The sequence below is a fragment of the Canis lupus genome, chromosome 17 (assembly GCF_048164855.1).
Source record: "Canis lupus baileyi chromosome 17, mCanLup2.hap1, whole genome shotgun sequence".
Lineage (NCBI taxonomy): Eukaryota > Metazoa > Chordata > Mammalia > Carnivora > Canidae > Canis > Canis lupus.
Window position 1 is genome coordinate 23946064 of NC_132854.1, and position 13124 is coordinate 23959187.

The following is a 13124-nucleotide window of genomic DNA, read 5'->3' on the forward strand; positions in this document are numbered from 1 at the left end:
TGTTCCAGTTGTGGTAGTTTGTGGTTTTCCAGAAATGTGTCCATTCCATCTAGATTACCTAATTTATTGGTGATAGCTACTCATAATACGTTTTTAAAATCATTTGTATTTCCTTGGTATTGGTTATGATCTGTCCTTTTTCATTCATGATTTTATTAATTTTAGTCTTCTCTCTTTGTTTTTAATAAGGTTGGCTAATGGTTTATCTATCTTATTAATCCTTTCAAAGAACCAACTCCTGGTTTTGTTGATCTATTCTACAGTTCTTCTGGTTGCTATTTCATTGAATTCTGCTCGAATCTTTATTAACTCTCTTCTTCTGCTGGGTGTAGTATTTGCTGTTCTTTCTCCAGTTCCTTTAGGTGCCAGGTTAGTTTTTGTTTTGTTTTGTTTTTTTTAATTTGTATTTATTTATGATAGTCACAGAGAGAGAGAGAGAGAGAGAGAGAGAGAGGCAGAGACATAGGCAGAGGGAGAAGCAGGCTCCATGCACCGAGAGCCTGATGTGGGATTTGATCCCGGGTCTCCAGGATCGCGCCCTGGGCCAAAGGCAGGCGCCAAACCGCTGCGCCACCCAGGGATCCCAGTTTAGTTTTTATATTTGAGTTCTTTCCGGTTTTTGATGGATGCTTGTATTGTATTTCCCCCTCAGGACTGCTTTCGCTGTATTCCAAAGATTTTGAATGGCTGTATTTTCATTCTCATTAGTTTCCATGAATCTTTTTAATTCTTCTCTAATTTCCTGGTTGACCCATTCTTCTTTTAACAGGATGCTCTTTAACCTCCACATGTTTGACTTTCTTCCAAATTTCTTCTTGTGATTGAGTTCTAGTTTCAAAGCATTGTGGTCTGAAAATATGCAGGGGACAATCCCAATCTTTGGTATCGTTTAAGACCTGATTTGTGACTCAGGATGTGGTCTATTCTGGAGAAAGTTCCATGTGGACTTGAGAAGAATGTGTATTCAGTTGCATTTGGATGTAAAGTTCTCTATATATCTGTGAAATCCATCTGTTCCAGTTTATCATTTAAAGCTCTTGTTTCTTTGGAGATGTTCTACTTAGAAGATCTGTCATTTGCAGAAAGTGCCATGTTGAAGTCTTCCACTATTAGAGTATTATTATCTAAGTATGTCTTTACTTTGGTTATTAATTGATTAATATACTTGGCAGCTCCCACATTAAGGGTATAAATATTTATGATTTTTTAGGTCTTGTTGGATAGATGTTAAAAAATGAAATATTGTCCCTCTTCATCTCTTACTACAGTCTTTGGGATAAACTTTAATTCATCTGATATTAGGATTGCTACCCCTGCTTTCTTTTGAGTACCATTTGAATAGTAAATGGTTCTCCATCCTTTCATTTTCAGGCTGGGGGTGTCCTTAGGTATAAAATGAGTCTCTTGTAGACAGCAAATAGGTAAGTATTGATTTTTTATCCAGTCTGAAACCCTGCATCTTTTGATGGGAAAATTTAGCACATTCACTTTCAGCATTCCTATTGAAAGATATGAATTTAGTGTCATTAATACCTATTCAGTCCTGTTTTTGTGATTATTTCTTTGCACTTCTCTTTATTTTACAGGGTCCCTCTTATTATTTCTTGCAGAGCTGGTTTGGTGGCCACATATTCTTTCAGTTTCTGCCTATCTTGGAAGCTCTTTATCTCTCCTTCTATTCTGAATGAGAGCCTTGCTGGATAAAGTATTTTTGGCTGCATGTTCTTCTCATTTAGGACCCTGAATATATCCTGCCAGCCCTTTCTGGCCTGCCAGGTCTCTATGGAGAGATCTGCTGTTAATCTAATATTTCTCTCCAAATAAGTTAAGGATCTCTTGTCTCTTGTTGCTTTAAGGATTTTCTCTTTATTTTTAGAATTTGCAAGTTTCACTATTAAATGTTGAGGTGTTGAACAGTTTTTATTGATTTTTTGGGGGGGCCCTTCTATCTCCTGGATCTAAATGCCTATTTCCCTCCCCAAATTAGGGAAGTTCTCAGCTATGATTTGCTTAAATATGCTTACTGGCCCTCTGTCCCTCTCGGCAGGATGCGAATGAGGAATCTCAGAGAATGAACCTGCACAGTATACCACTTGGTTCTGGATGCTTACTGGTCATATTTTAGAAGGTATTAACTTCCACTATTGTAGAACAAAATGAGGCAGAGAAAACAAAAAAACACAAAACAAAACAAAATCATATCTTATATATCTCCCAAAATTAAATTGAGTATGTTGAAGGGAATCTAGAAGTGGAAAATGTATCTAGGACCTGTAATTGTAGAAATATGAAAGTCAAAAAGGAAGCATCTTAAAAATGAAGAGGTAGTAAAATATTGTAGTTAAGGTGGGAAAAGAGAAAAAAAATGGAAATTTGCAGTCTGATATAAAAACGAGTTTTAGTGGAAAAAGGAAGAAAAAAAATAAGGAGGGGTACCCTCTGGTTTATATACTGTAAATCCCTCGACTTCCCCTGGAGCTTTCCAGCACTGCTTGGTCAAGAAATTGCTCTTCCCCTGTCCTTCCAGCTGGTCTTCTATGGGGAGGGGCCTACTGTGTTGATTCTCAGGTGTGTGCACTTGGGGAGCTGCCCCAACCCCCACCAGGTGCCAGGCTCAGTGGGAGCTGTTTACCCCATGAGGCCCCTATTCCCTGGGGCCCCCTCCCTGTCCCAAGCACAGGGTGACACCAGGAGGAACAACTCCACTGGTGGCGGCCAGCTCTCCAGCCCTGGAGTCAGCTCCTGCAGTAACTACGGCAGCTCCCAGTCCACCCTGGCCTGGATGCTCTGGAGGTGGGGGTCGTGGATCTGCACAGCTTGGGGGTGCCCAGAGGCAGGAGCATCCTTGCTGTCCTGGGCTCTCCCCGCCTCTACCTGTCCCTGGGGGAAGCATAGGATTGTGAGCTGTGTCCCCCAGCACCCTGGGATCCGGGGCCTGCGCTGCTGGAATCGCGCTCTGGGGCCCCGCAGCCCTCCACCTAGAGCCCCTGCCTGAGCTGCTCCCAAAGCCCCCTCAGGTGCCGGGCTCCAGCCCTTTACTGAGTTGGTCCGGCGGTGTGTGGCGGGCTCTTCCTGGGCTGCCTTCCTCTGTTAGTGACCCTGGGAGACTGGAGGCTCCACTGCCCCTCCTGTGGTTCTGCCCAATTTCTCTGGTACAGGCCTTTCCAACCGGGAAGAATCCGGTGCAGAAAGCAGTGCAGTTCCCACTTCTCCAGGGCTGGGCTTTCCTGTCCCGGGCGCCCACCGCCCCCTCTTAGCTTGGCTCCTCACAGGCCCCTCCCCCATTGAATTCTTTTTAATTTTTTTTTCTGCCTTCCTACCTTGTTAGAAGTGAAAACCCTTCTCTCTGTAGCATTCCAGCTGTTCTCTCTGTAAATCTCAGGTCAAATTCGTAGGTTTTCAGGATGATTTGGAAGTTATCTAGGTAAGTTGGTGGGGACAGGTGACTTGGGGACCCTACTCCTCTGTCATCTTGCACCGTCCCCCTTGACCAAAATTATTTCTACTACTGGAATTACCAAATATAAAACAGAACTCACTAAGTAAAATATGAATCCATCTCAAATGTTTAGGAGCACTCATATTTTTATGATTAAATATCTAGTACCATCTGCCTTTTAAGTGTTTACAAGTAAAACTGCTGTTTTGTGCTTTTTGGTATGGAAATTGGCTGTCTCAGGAAAAAAAAAAAAAGACTTATGTTTAAAAAATCTGATGGGGAGCCTGCTTCTCCCTCTACCTGTGTTTCTGCCTCTCTCTGTGTCTCTCATGAATGAATAAATAAAATCTTAAAAAAAAAATCTGATGAAAACAAATTACTTCTATCTATAACCTCAATATGTTTATGTTTTCTTTCTCAAATAGCCAACTTTGGTTTTTAATAGGCAACTCTGTAAGCTTTTCAGTTAATTGTATTATTTTTATTATTTATTTTTAAGGGATCCCTGGGTGGCTAGCGGTTTGGCGCCTGCCTTTGGCCCAGGGTGGGATCCTGGAGTCCCAGGATCGAATCCCACATCGGGCTCCCGGTGCATGGAGCCTGCTTCTCCCTCTGCCTATGTCTCTGCTTCTCTCTCTCTCTCTCTCTGTGACTATCATAAATAATAAATAAAAGAAAAAAATTTATTTATTTTTGAATGTTCCTTTTATATGTGTGTTCCTAATTTTTAATTTTATTATCATCTTCCCTACTGTCATTGAAAAACACACCCTATATATAAGGCAATGAATGATAGAATGAAATTATCTATTTCATACCAAGTGAGACCAGAGTTAATTTTGGACACTTAGAAATGATTAAGACTATAAATATTGATTAAATTGTTTAAATGGTAGAATCTTAAAAATACTGAGACTGGGAGATTCTCATCCTCAGATTTTACAATTGAAAGAAACATCTAGCAAATTTATCTACAAAATAAAATAGCTATCTATAAAACTGGAAGACAAATCTAAAGTACATTTGCCCATACCTAAAAATTTCTTGGCAGTGTGTGACTTAAGCTGAATAAATATACTTTCATGGCAGTGTACATGCATTTTGACTTGATGAGGTAACTAAAATAAGCCAATACATATACACGCATGTACATACCCCTTAAATTTTTTCATCTGGTTGTTCAGGGATATGTATGCAAAGATGTTTATAATAGTATTAATTGTAATAGTAAAAACTGAAGAACTCAAATGTCATGAAATGGGAAAATGGATAAATAAATTTTGGTTTATAAAATATTAAAAATCAAAGAATTAGGTTAACATAGTCTTGAATGTCCTAAATACTAAATATAGTTTTACTTATTTTTCAATAAAAACTTCAGGTAACTATCATATCCCAAGCAATCTTTTAGATTTTTAGGATGTATTAGAGAACAGCTTAGGTAATAGTTCCTTTTCTTCTTGAGCTGGAGACAAAGAAATAGCTATAGAAGAATAAGAAGAGTTTGCTAATCAATGTAAAGCATAAATTATTTTTATATGATTTCATTAGTGCTTATATTAAATTATGCAAGTATTGTATATTTATTATAAATATGTTCTATGATATAAAATAAAATTATTATTTTAAAGTATTTTATTTATTTATTCATGAGTGACAGAGAGAGAGAGAGGCAGAGACACAGGCCGAGGGAGAAGCAGGCTCCATGCAGAGAGCCTGATGTGGGACTCAATCCTGGGTCTCCAGGATCACACCCTGAGCTGAAGGCAGCGCTAAACTGCTGAGCCACCCGGGCTCCCCTAAAGTTACTATTTTTAAAGACTTTACTTATTTGTTCATGAGAGACAGCAGAGAGAGAGAGAGAGAGAGAGAGAGAGAGAGGTAGAGACACAGGCAGAGGGAGAACCAGGCTCCATGCAGGGAGCCTGTCGTGGGACTCCATCCTGGGACACCAGGATCACACCCTGGACTGAAGGCAGGCACTAAATTACTGAGCCACCCAGGGATCCCAATATAAATATAATAATATGCAAAAAAAAAAAAAAAACCCAAAAAATAAACCTTTGAGTGAAATAGTTTACTGCTATTAATAATATCATAGTGAGAATAATTGTATATGTCAAAGATTTATAACTTGTTTAGGCATTTTTTAGTATAGTGTTTCAAGGATGATTTAATTTTTTAAAAAACTTTATTTATTTATTTGAGAGTGAGAGTGAGAGAGAGAGCACAATGGGGGTGGGGTGCAGAAGCAGCTGACTCCCCAGGGATCAGGGAACCAAATGAAAGGCTCCAGGATCATGACATAAGCCAAAGGTAGAAACTTAACCAACTGAGCCACTTAGGCACCCTCAAATATACTTTTAAATCTTACTTACTTGCTGAAAATTATACCTCAGAAAACTAAGTGACTTGATTTTTTTTTAAACTTGATATTCTACATTCTGGTAAAAAACAGTTGTTATTCAAATAATTTTATTATAACTTGTATCATCATTGATTAAAGAGAGAAAATAGATTATTTATTTATTTTCTAACAAGATAAATTAAATGATTATATATCTATTGATATAATTTTGTTTCTAAAACTCTTTGTCCATGGCCTGTGATTAAATATTTGGTTACCTAATTATATTCATATTCACATATGCAAACATTATTAATATATGCCCACCAACTGGTTTAACTGTGTATCTTTTTTATTGTAAATTGGGAAAGTACACACTTTATCTTTTCAAGATAAAATTAGTGTGAATTTTTTTGGTATTGCATTTTCCCAAATTTCTTATACTCGATTCGATTTTCAGAAAAGATATGCAGATTACTGTTAAAATTAAACATGAGGAGTGTCTTGGGTGGCTTAGTTGGTTGAGCATGTGTCTGCCTTCTGCTCAGGTCATGATCTCAGGGTCCTCATATCGAGCCCCACATTGGGCTCCCTGCTTAGCAAAGAGTCTGCTTCTCTCTCTCTCTCCCTTTGCTCCTTCTCTTTCTTTCTCTCTGTTTGTCTCAAATGAATAAATAAAATCTTTAAAAAGTAAAAATTAAACATGAAAAAGTCAATACTAAAATATATCAAAGAAATATTAGAAATTAAATACATTTATAATATATAAATATGAATACATTAATATATATATATTTATAGAGAGATCCAGAATGTTTGTTTAAATAGAACAAATGTAAAAGGGAATGTAACTTACAGTATTATCTTATGTTTCAAGTTTTGAAAGAACTTATTCATAAGACATTAATTATTTAAATTATTATAACATAGGTATAAAAATATATTCATCTTTCTCCCAAATACAAGTTTATATAACAACTTACTACAAAGCAAATATATGGTCTTTTAAAGAGCTTTACCCATTTTAGCATTTGTGCTAAGTCCAAATATCTGCATGAATTAAATGCCATGCTTATTACCCATTTTGCTCTCTATTAACTCCATTGTTGCAATAGGAGTAAAATATATAGTCATATTTAAACTAAAGCCCATTAAAAATTCAATTTGCTGAGGAGTTTAATTTACCTAGAAGCATTAAGTGAATTTTGGATTAAAATCCAATTATCTTGATATTATGCAGTCTTCTGCATTAACTCTCTAATTCTTAGTTTTAAAGCTTCTGCATAAAATTTCCTTTTAATAGAAAGCATTTGCAATATCCAATTGCAAAACTTCAAAGTTACCTTTAATTTAAGAAGTTGTATGACCCTCTTCTCTAGACTGAAAAGGAGAATAATTTTAAAAAAAGAATAGAAAGAAATATGTATCTCTGGTTTGAAGTCACAACTCGGTAGGGGCATGAAAATTGTTCAAGTGAATTTTTTTCCCCATTTTTCACCAAAAAGGAGATGGAAGTCATTATCTTGGAAAATAGAATAATTTGTTTAAAATGACGCTGATAATTTTACTTTTACTGAATAGGATTTACCTCAGAATTTAGCTTTACACATTAACACATTCAAACTGACTGTATATGATGGAGCATCTGGGCTAGTGCCCCATAACCATTCATTTCTGCCTTCATTACTCAACCTTAACCTCAATATCTGAGGAAGTCATTCAAATGGAGATCACCACTGACCTTATCCCAGGACATGATGGGTGAAATAAAATTAGTTTTGGTATGGGAGGTCCCAGAACAGCATTAGTTATTATTTTCTACAAAGAAAACTCAATATACACTCTTTTAACTATGTTAACACTTGCTTTTCCTTTTCTCTAAATACTGACTTTATTAATAACTTCTTAATAAATTTATTCAGATTACAGAATTTTAAAATTTTATCCATCTCTGAAGTGATGACCTAACACATAGAGAAAAAGTCTATCATATACTTGTAACAGGAATATATGACAAGAGAGGGACAGAGTTAAAAGATTACTAGACCTTTAAATTTTCAGGGAAAAATATCCCTGGGAATTAATATAACTAATTTTTACAATGAAATTTAGCATGGGATGTTAACTCTGGGTCTCAGTATTTAAAACTTCATGTAGAACTGACATGAAATAAGATATATTCACACTGAACTAGTAGGGAAATATTTTCCTCAATCATCAATCACTTCAGGTCTTTTATAATAAATAAAGGGATTTATATTTTAAAATAAGGCCTATATTAAATACTAATGTTAGTCAAGATTTTAAAACATCTGTGTCTCAGCATACAAGGTATATTTAAGGATGAGTCTTGTTTTAAAACCTGGTGAGGATGTAAACTTGTTCGTCTCACTCTAGGACACAGGGTTTCATTTTATTTGTTTTGTTTTGTTTGTTTTTCTAATAAGAAAAATTGAACAGATTTATAGTGATTGATATAATATTGTTTATAATATTTGTCTATAACAGAAGGTTTATACAGTGCTATTTACTTACAAATAGATTAGGCAACAATCTTGAGAATGCAGCTTCTTATCAACACTTTCCCATCTCTATTGCTTGTGATAAATTTATCAACTCAAATTGTGGGATTTACCAGCACAGAATATAGTTTGCTAATATCCAGAGATAAAACACCCGTTTTGGAAACTAAAGTATTTCTTCATGTTAGACCTGACTTAAAAATTGTGCATATTATCATACACACGTACACACACACACATACACACACAATTATCCATAATCAGCTAAAGTGCAGATGATAAAAAGCCACAATATAATCCCAAATTTCTGAATTGCAAGGCAAACAGGGCATAATTACATATTCTCTCCACTGGTCTTTCTTCATTTTATTATTCAGAAGGAAATATATACACAGATTTGCCAGTTGTAGGGCTCACCATCATGCTTGCCATATGATAATTTATTCTCAAAGGATAGATTCCTCTTTAGGAAGGTTGGATAGAGTTGATGCCACTGAGATGCTAGAGATTATAACTTGTATAGAATGTTTTTAAAAATCATTTTTGACAAACATTTTATTGTAGTCCTAACTAAAGAAAAATCGGAAAAAAAAAGAAAATTCACACAATAAACACAAATTGTGTGCAAGTCTTTCTAATTGACCCAATCATGTTGGTCAATTCATCCTCGATTACCACTTAAAAGTCACCTTAATTATTAAAATCTTAATCTGATATAACTTTATCTTTAGAAGATAATACACAATCCTTTGAAGGAGATCTTTTCTCTCTCTTTTATATGACCATCTGAAGACCCATAAATTCGGAAGGAAAACACATTTTCTAATGTCAAGTTTAATCTTATAATCATCTGCACGAAGTTATTTATCTTTTTAAACCACGTTAATACATAGCAGAAAAAGAATAACTGGAGATAAGCTAGTAGGGAAGTTCCCATCATCCCCATATTATCAGTTAGAGATACATTCTTTCAATCAATGCAAAATAATTTCATCTTAAGGTCAGCCACTGTAGTGTCTGTAAATTACACAAGAAATATAACTAAATTGAACAAGAAGACTAATGTTTATATTTTCAGTGTCTTAAAATCTACATTTGCAAATCATCTCTATAATATTCCATTATTATAATGTGTGATTAAATTCACAATTTTAATCATTAAATGTCCAGTTTCCCTGAGGTATGCTTTCATGTCTAATCATTGGTGAATATTTTATTTTTAAAACATTATTTATTAACAAAATATTTAATAGTTTATCAAAGTTACAGGATTAATCAAATGAAAATTTGAGCATATTTCTATATAAACTCTATCATTGATAACATCACATTCACACAATTATTTAGCACAAAAAAATACAAAATATCTGTAAGATTCATATGGTAAAAACAAGATGCTAATAGAAGAGATCAAATACTTAAGTAGATGGAGAAATACCACCTTCATGGATTGGAGGATTCAGTATTGTTAAGATCTCAATTATCCCTCTAATGATAGGTTCAGTGTAATTTAAGGCAAAATCTCAGCAGGAATGTTTGATAGAATTTAATAAGCTTATTCTGAAACATATGCATAATCAAATTTTTTACAACTATGGGAAAGAGGAGAATTAATTGAAGGATTCACTACCTGATATGTAGATTTTGCATAAAGCTACTATAATCATGACATTGTTATAGTGAAAAAAAGAATAGATTTATATATTAATGGAACAGAATGGTTTAGAAATAGGCCTTTATTTTTGAAAATGTTGCAAGTGCAGCTTCTTAAATAAAAAGTATAGTCATTTTTAACAAATAGTGCCGGAACAATGAGATGCCCATGCACAAAAAGTGATCCTTAATTCAAACCTGGTACAATATGCAAAAATTAATTCAAAATAGAACATGGGCCAAAACATAAAAATTAAAACTATAAATCTTCCTGAATAAAAAACCAGAGAAATTTTTAACCTTGGGTCAGACACACAAAAATAATTATACCTAACAGTAAAAGCATGGTCCATAAATAATAAATTATACTTCATCAGTATTAGGAACTTTTGCTCTGTTAAATAAATGGTAGAAATGGGCAAATAACTGGAAGAGACAGTAAACCAAAAATGATCCAGAGATGGCAAGTAAGCACAGGAAAAAATGTTCAACATTTTTAGTCATTAATGTTGATTAAAAATGCAATGAGGTTTTACTATGTATCTATTAGGATATCTAAAATAAAGATTGTACTGGATATTATAAAGGATGTCCTACAACTGGAACTCTCATTCCCTGCTGATAGAAATGCAAAATATTATAGTAACTTTGGATAACAAGTTGTAGTTTCTTATAAAATTAAAAAATACTTAGCATACATCCCAATGAATCTATTCCTTGGAATTTAGCCAAATGCTATGAAAATCTATATTTACACAAAAGCTTATAATTAAATATTAATAGTGTCTTATATGCAACCACCTCAAACTGAAAATAATCCAAATAACTCTCAGCTGGGATCTTGATTAACAAACTATCACACATCCATACAGTGGAATAATATTCAGTAATACAAAAGAAAGATTGTTGATACCTCTGGTAGCAACAGTTATATTATGTAAATATCTGTACTTTAGGCTTCATGAAAAAGGTCAGACTTTTGAGGCTATGTGTTGTATGATTCTGTTTATATGACAGTTTCACAAATACAAAGCTACAGAAACATACAACAGAGAGAGAAAACAGATTCACAGCTACAAGTGACATGAGGGAGGAGTTGACAACAAAGGGACAAGGATAATAAAATGACTCCACACTTGATTATGGTGGTAGTTTCACAATGCATAGATTTGCGAAAAAGTTTTAAATTGTATAATTAAAAAAATAAAAATAACTAAATAAAAACTATACAATTAAACTGTGAATTTACTTATAGAAGTTAAAATTTTAACAATAATAATGAAATAAATGTAAATGCCAGAAACTAAATCCTTACCCTAAAACTCTACTAAAATGAATTATAAAATTAAACTTCTATAAATGGCCAGAAAAGGATCCAACCAAAAGGTAGGAGGGGTTTGATCTGTGTTGACTACTTTAGATTTCTGTTATATTCAGATTTCTGATGTATTCAAAGAATGAAAGTGAGAACAAGACAGAAAATTCTGATACAAAATACTGTGATATCTTTTGAATTTTTTTAATAAAGTGATATTTTTATCACTTTATTACAAAACAACAAAAGTAAAGCAACAAAACAAACTAAAACAACAAAAGTAAAGCAAATGCTAGGGCATATTCTATGACAACTGAGTTTATAGTTGTCATAAACCATAATTGGTTCCATTGTTTTAAATATTTTTAGCATGCTTTGCAAATACCATGTAAAATTTTATTACTTTTTCATATCCTTAGCAGACTATATGCTCAATTTAATAATATTTGCTGGCAGAGAAGTGCAACTTAATACTTCTGGGGTGTTATATATCCTATTTTTACCATGGTCAAAAGAACAATAGCATGTTTAATGATGTGTGCCAGTTTGTGCTTTCTCCCTTAAGTGAAAAAATTAGTTTTTATAACCATCTATCAGAAATCTAATAAAATTTTATCAACAAAAATAATATGAGTTTTTTAAAATTACTTAAATATAAAGTTTTTCTTAATATTTTGAATGATTGTTATATGATCATAATAGTTTAATCCTATTCATATTTAATATCTCAAGATGAAACATATAATGCAGCAAGGTTTTTTAGTGATATTTATGTTAGACTTATTTCTGAAATATTCTTCTTGATAATATTATGTAAATAGCTGATTTTGTTTGGAACATTGTTGACAAAAAAATTGTTGGAGGAATAGGAAAAAATACAATTTTTGCCATTTCCTTGTTGTTGGAAATTACTTAAGTAAATTTACTTTTCACATGTGATTCCTTGGCAGTATATTTTTGTTAGTTGTCATTTTAGTGAAGATCTATAGTAAGTTTAGTAAAAGACTTTTGATATACACTATAAAATGATTTAATGTTTTATTGGAGACTGCTGCAAATAAAGAAGTTGATGGCAAAATTGTTAGTGCTGCTGTATTATAAAAGTACAGCAGTTGTTTTAGTTTGTTTTGTTGCTTTACTTTTGTTGTTTTGTAATAAAGTGATAAAAATATCACTTTATTAAAGTACTTTTCCCCCCTCAAGAAAAAGACTTTATTCATTTTGCTTAGCTTGCTAATAGTCCTTCTAGGAGCAAGGGCTAGATGCAATTGCTCTGATGCAATAATAGCATTTCTCTTTCTTTTAAGGGGAGAGGTTGTAGAAAGACTTGTATAAGGTTTTCATGTAACCACATTTTAATCAGCTGTCATTGCTCAAAATTCCCTGATGTATATGAATTTTTAATGCATCAAAAATTTCAAATAATTTATAAACAATTTAAGAAGCTTAATGCTAATCACAATTTCTAAATATATTAATATATTTTAAGCTATTAATATTACTATTTATTTTTATACATGTCCTAATTTTCTCTTTATTTTTCTTGTATTTTTAAACTATTTATGAAGAATATGCTATTTTTTTAAGATTTTATTTATTTATTCATTCAGAGAGAGAGAGAGGCAGAGACACAGGCAGAGGGAGAAGGAGACTCCATGCAGGGAGCCCGATATGGGACTCGATCCTGAGACTCGATCCTGAGACTCAATCCTGAGACTCCAGGGCCAAGCCCTGGGCCAAAGGCAAGCACCAAACTGCTGAGCCATCCAGGGATCCCCAGAATATGCTATTCGTTTGACGCTGGTTTAACCCACATGCAAAGGTTTCATTGTAATTGGATCTTGCTAA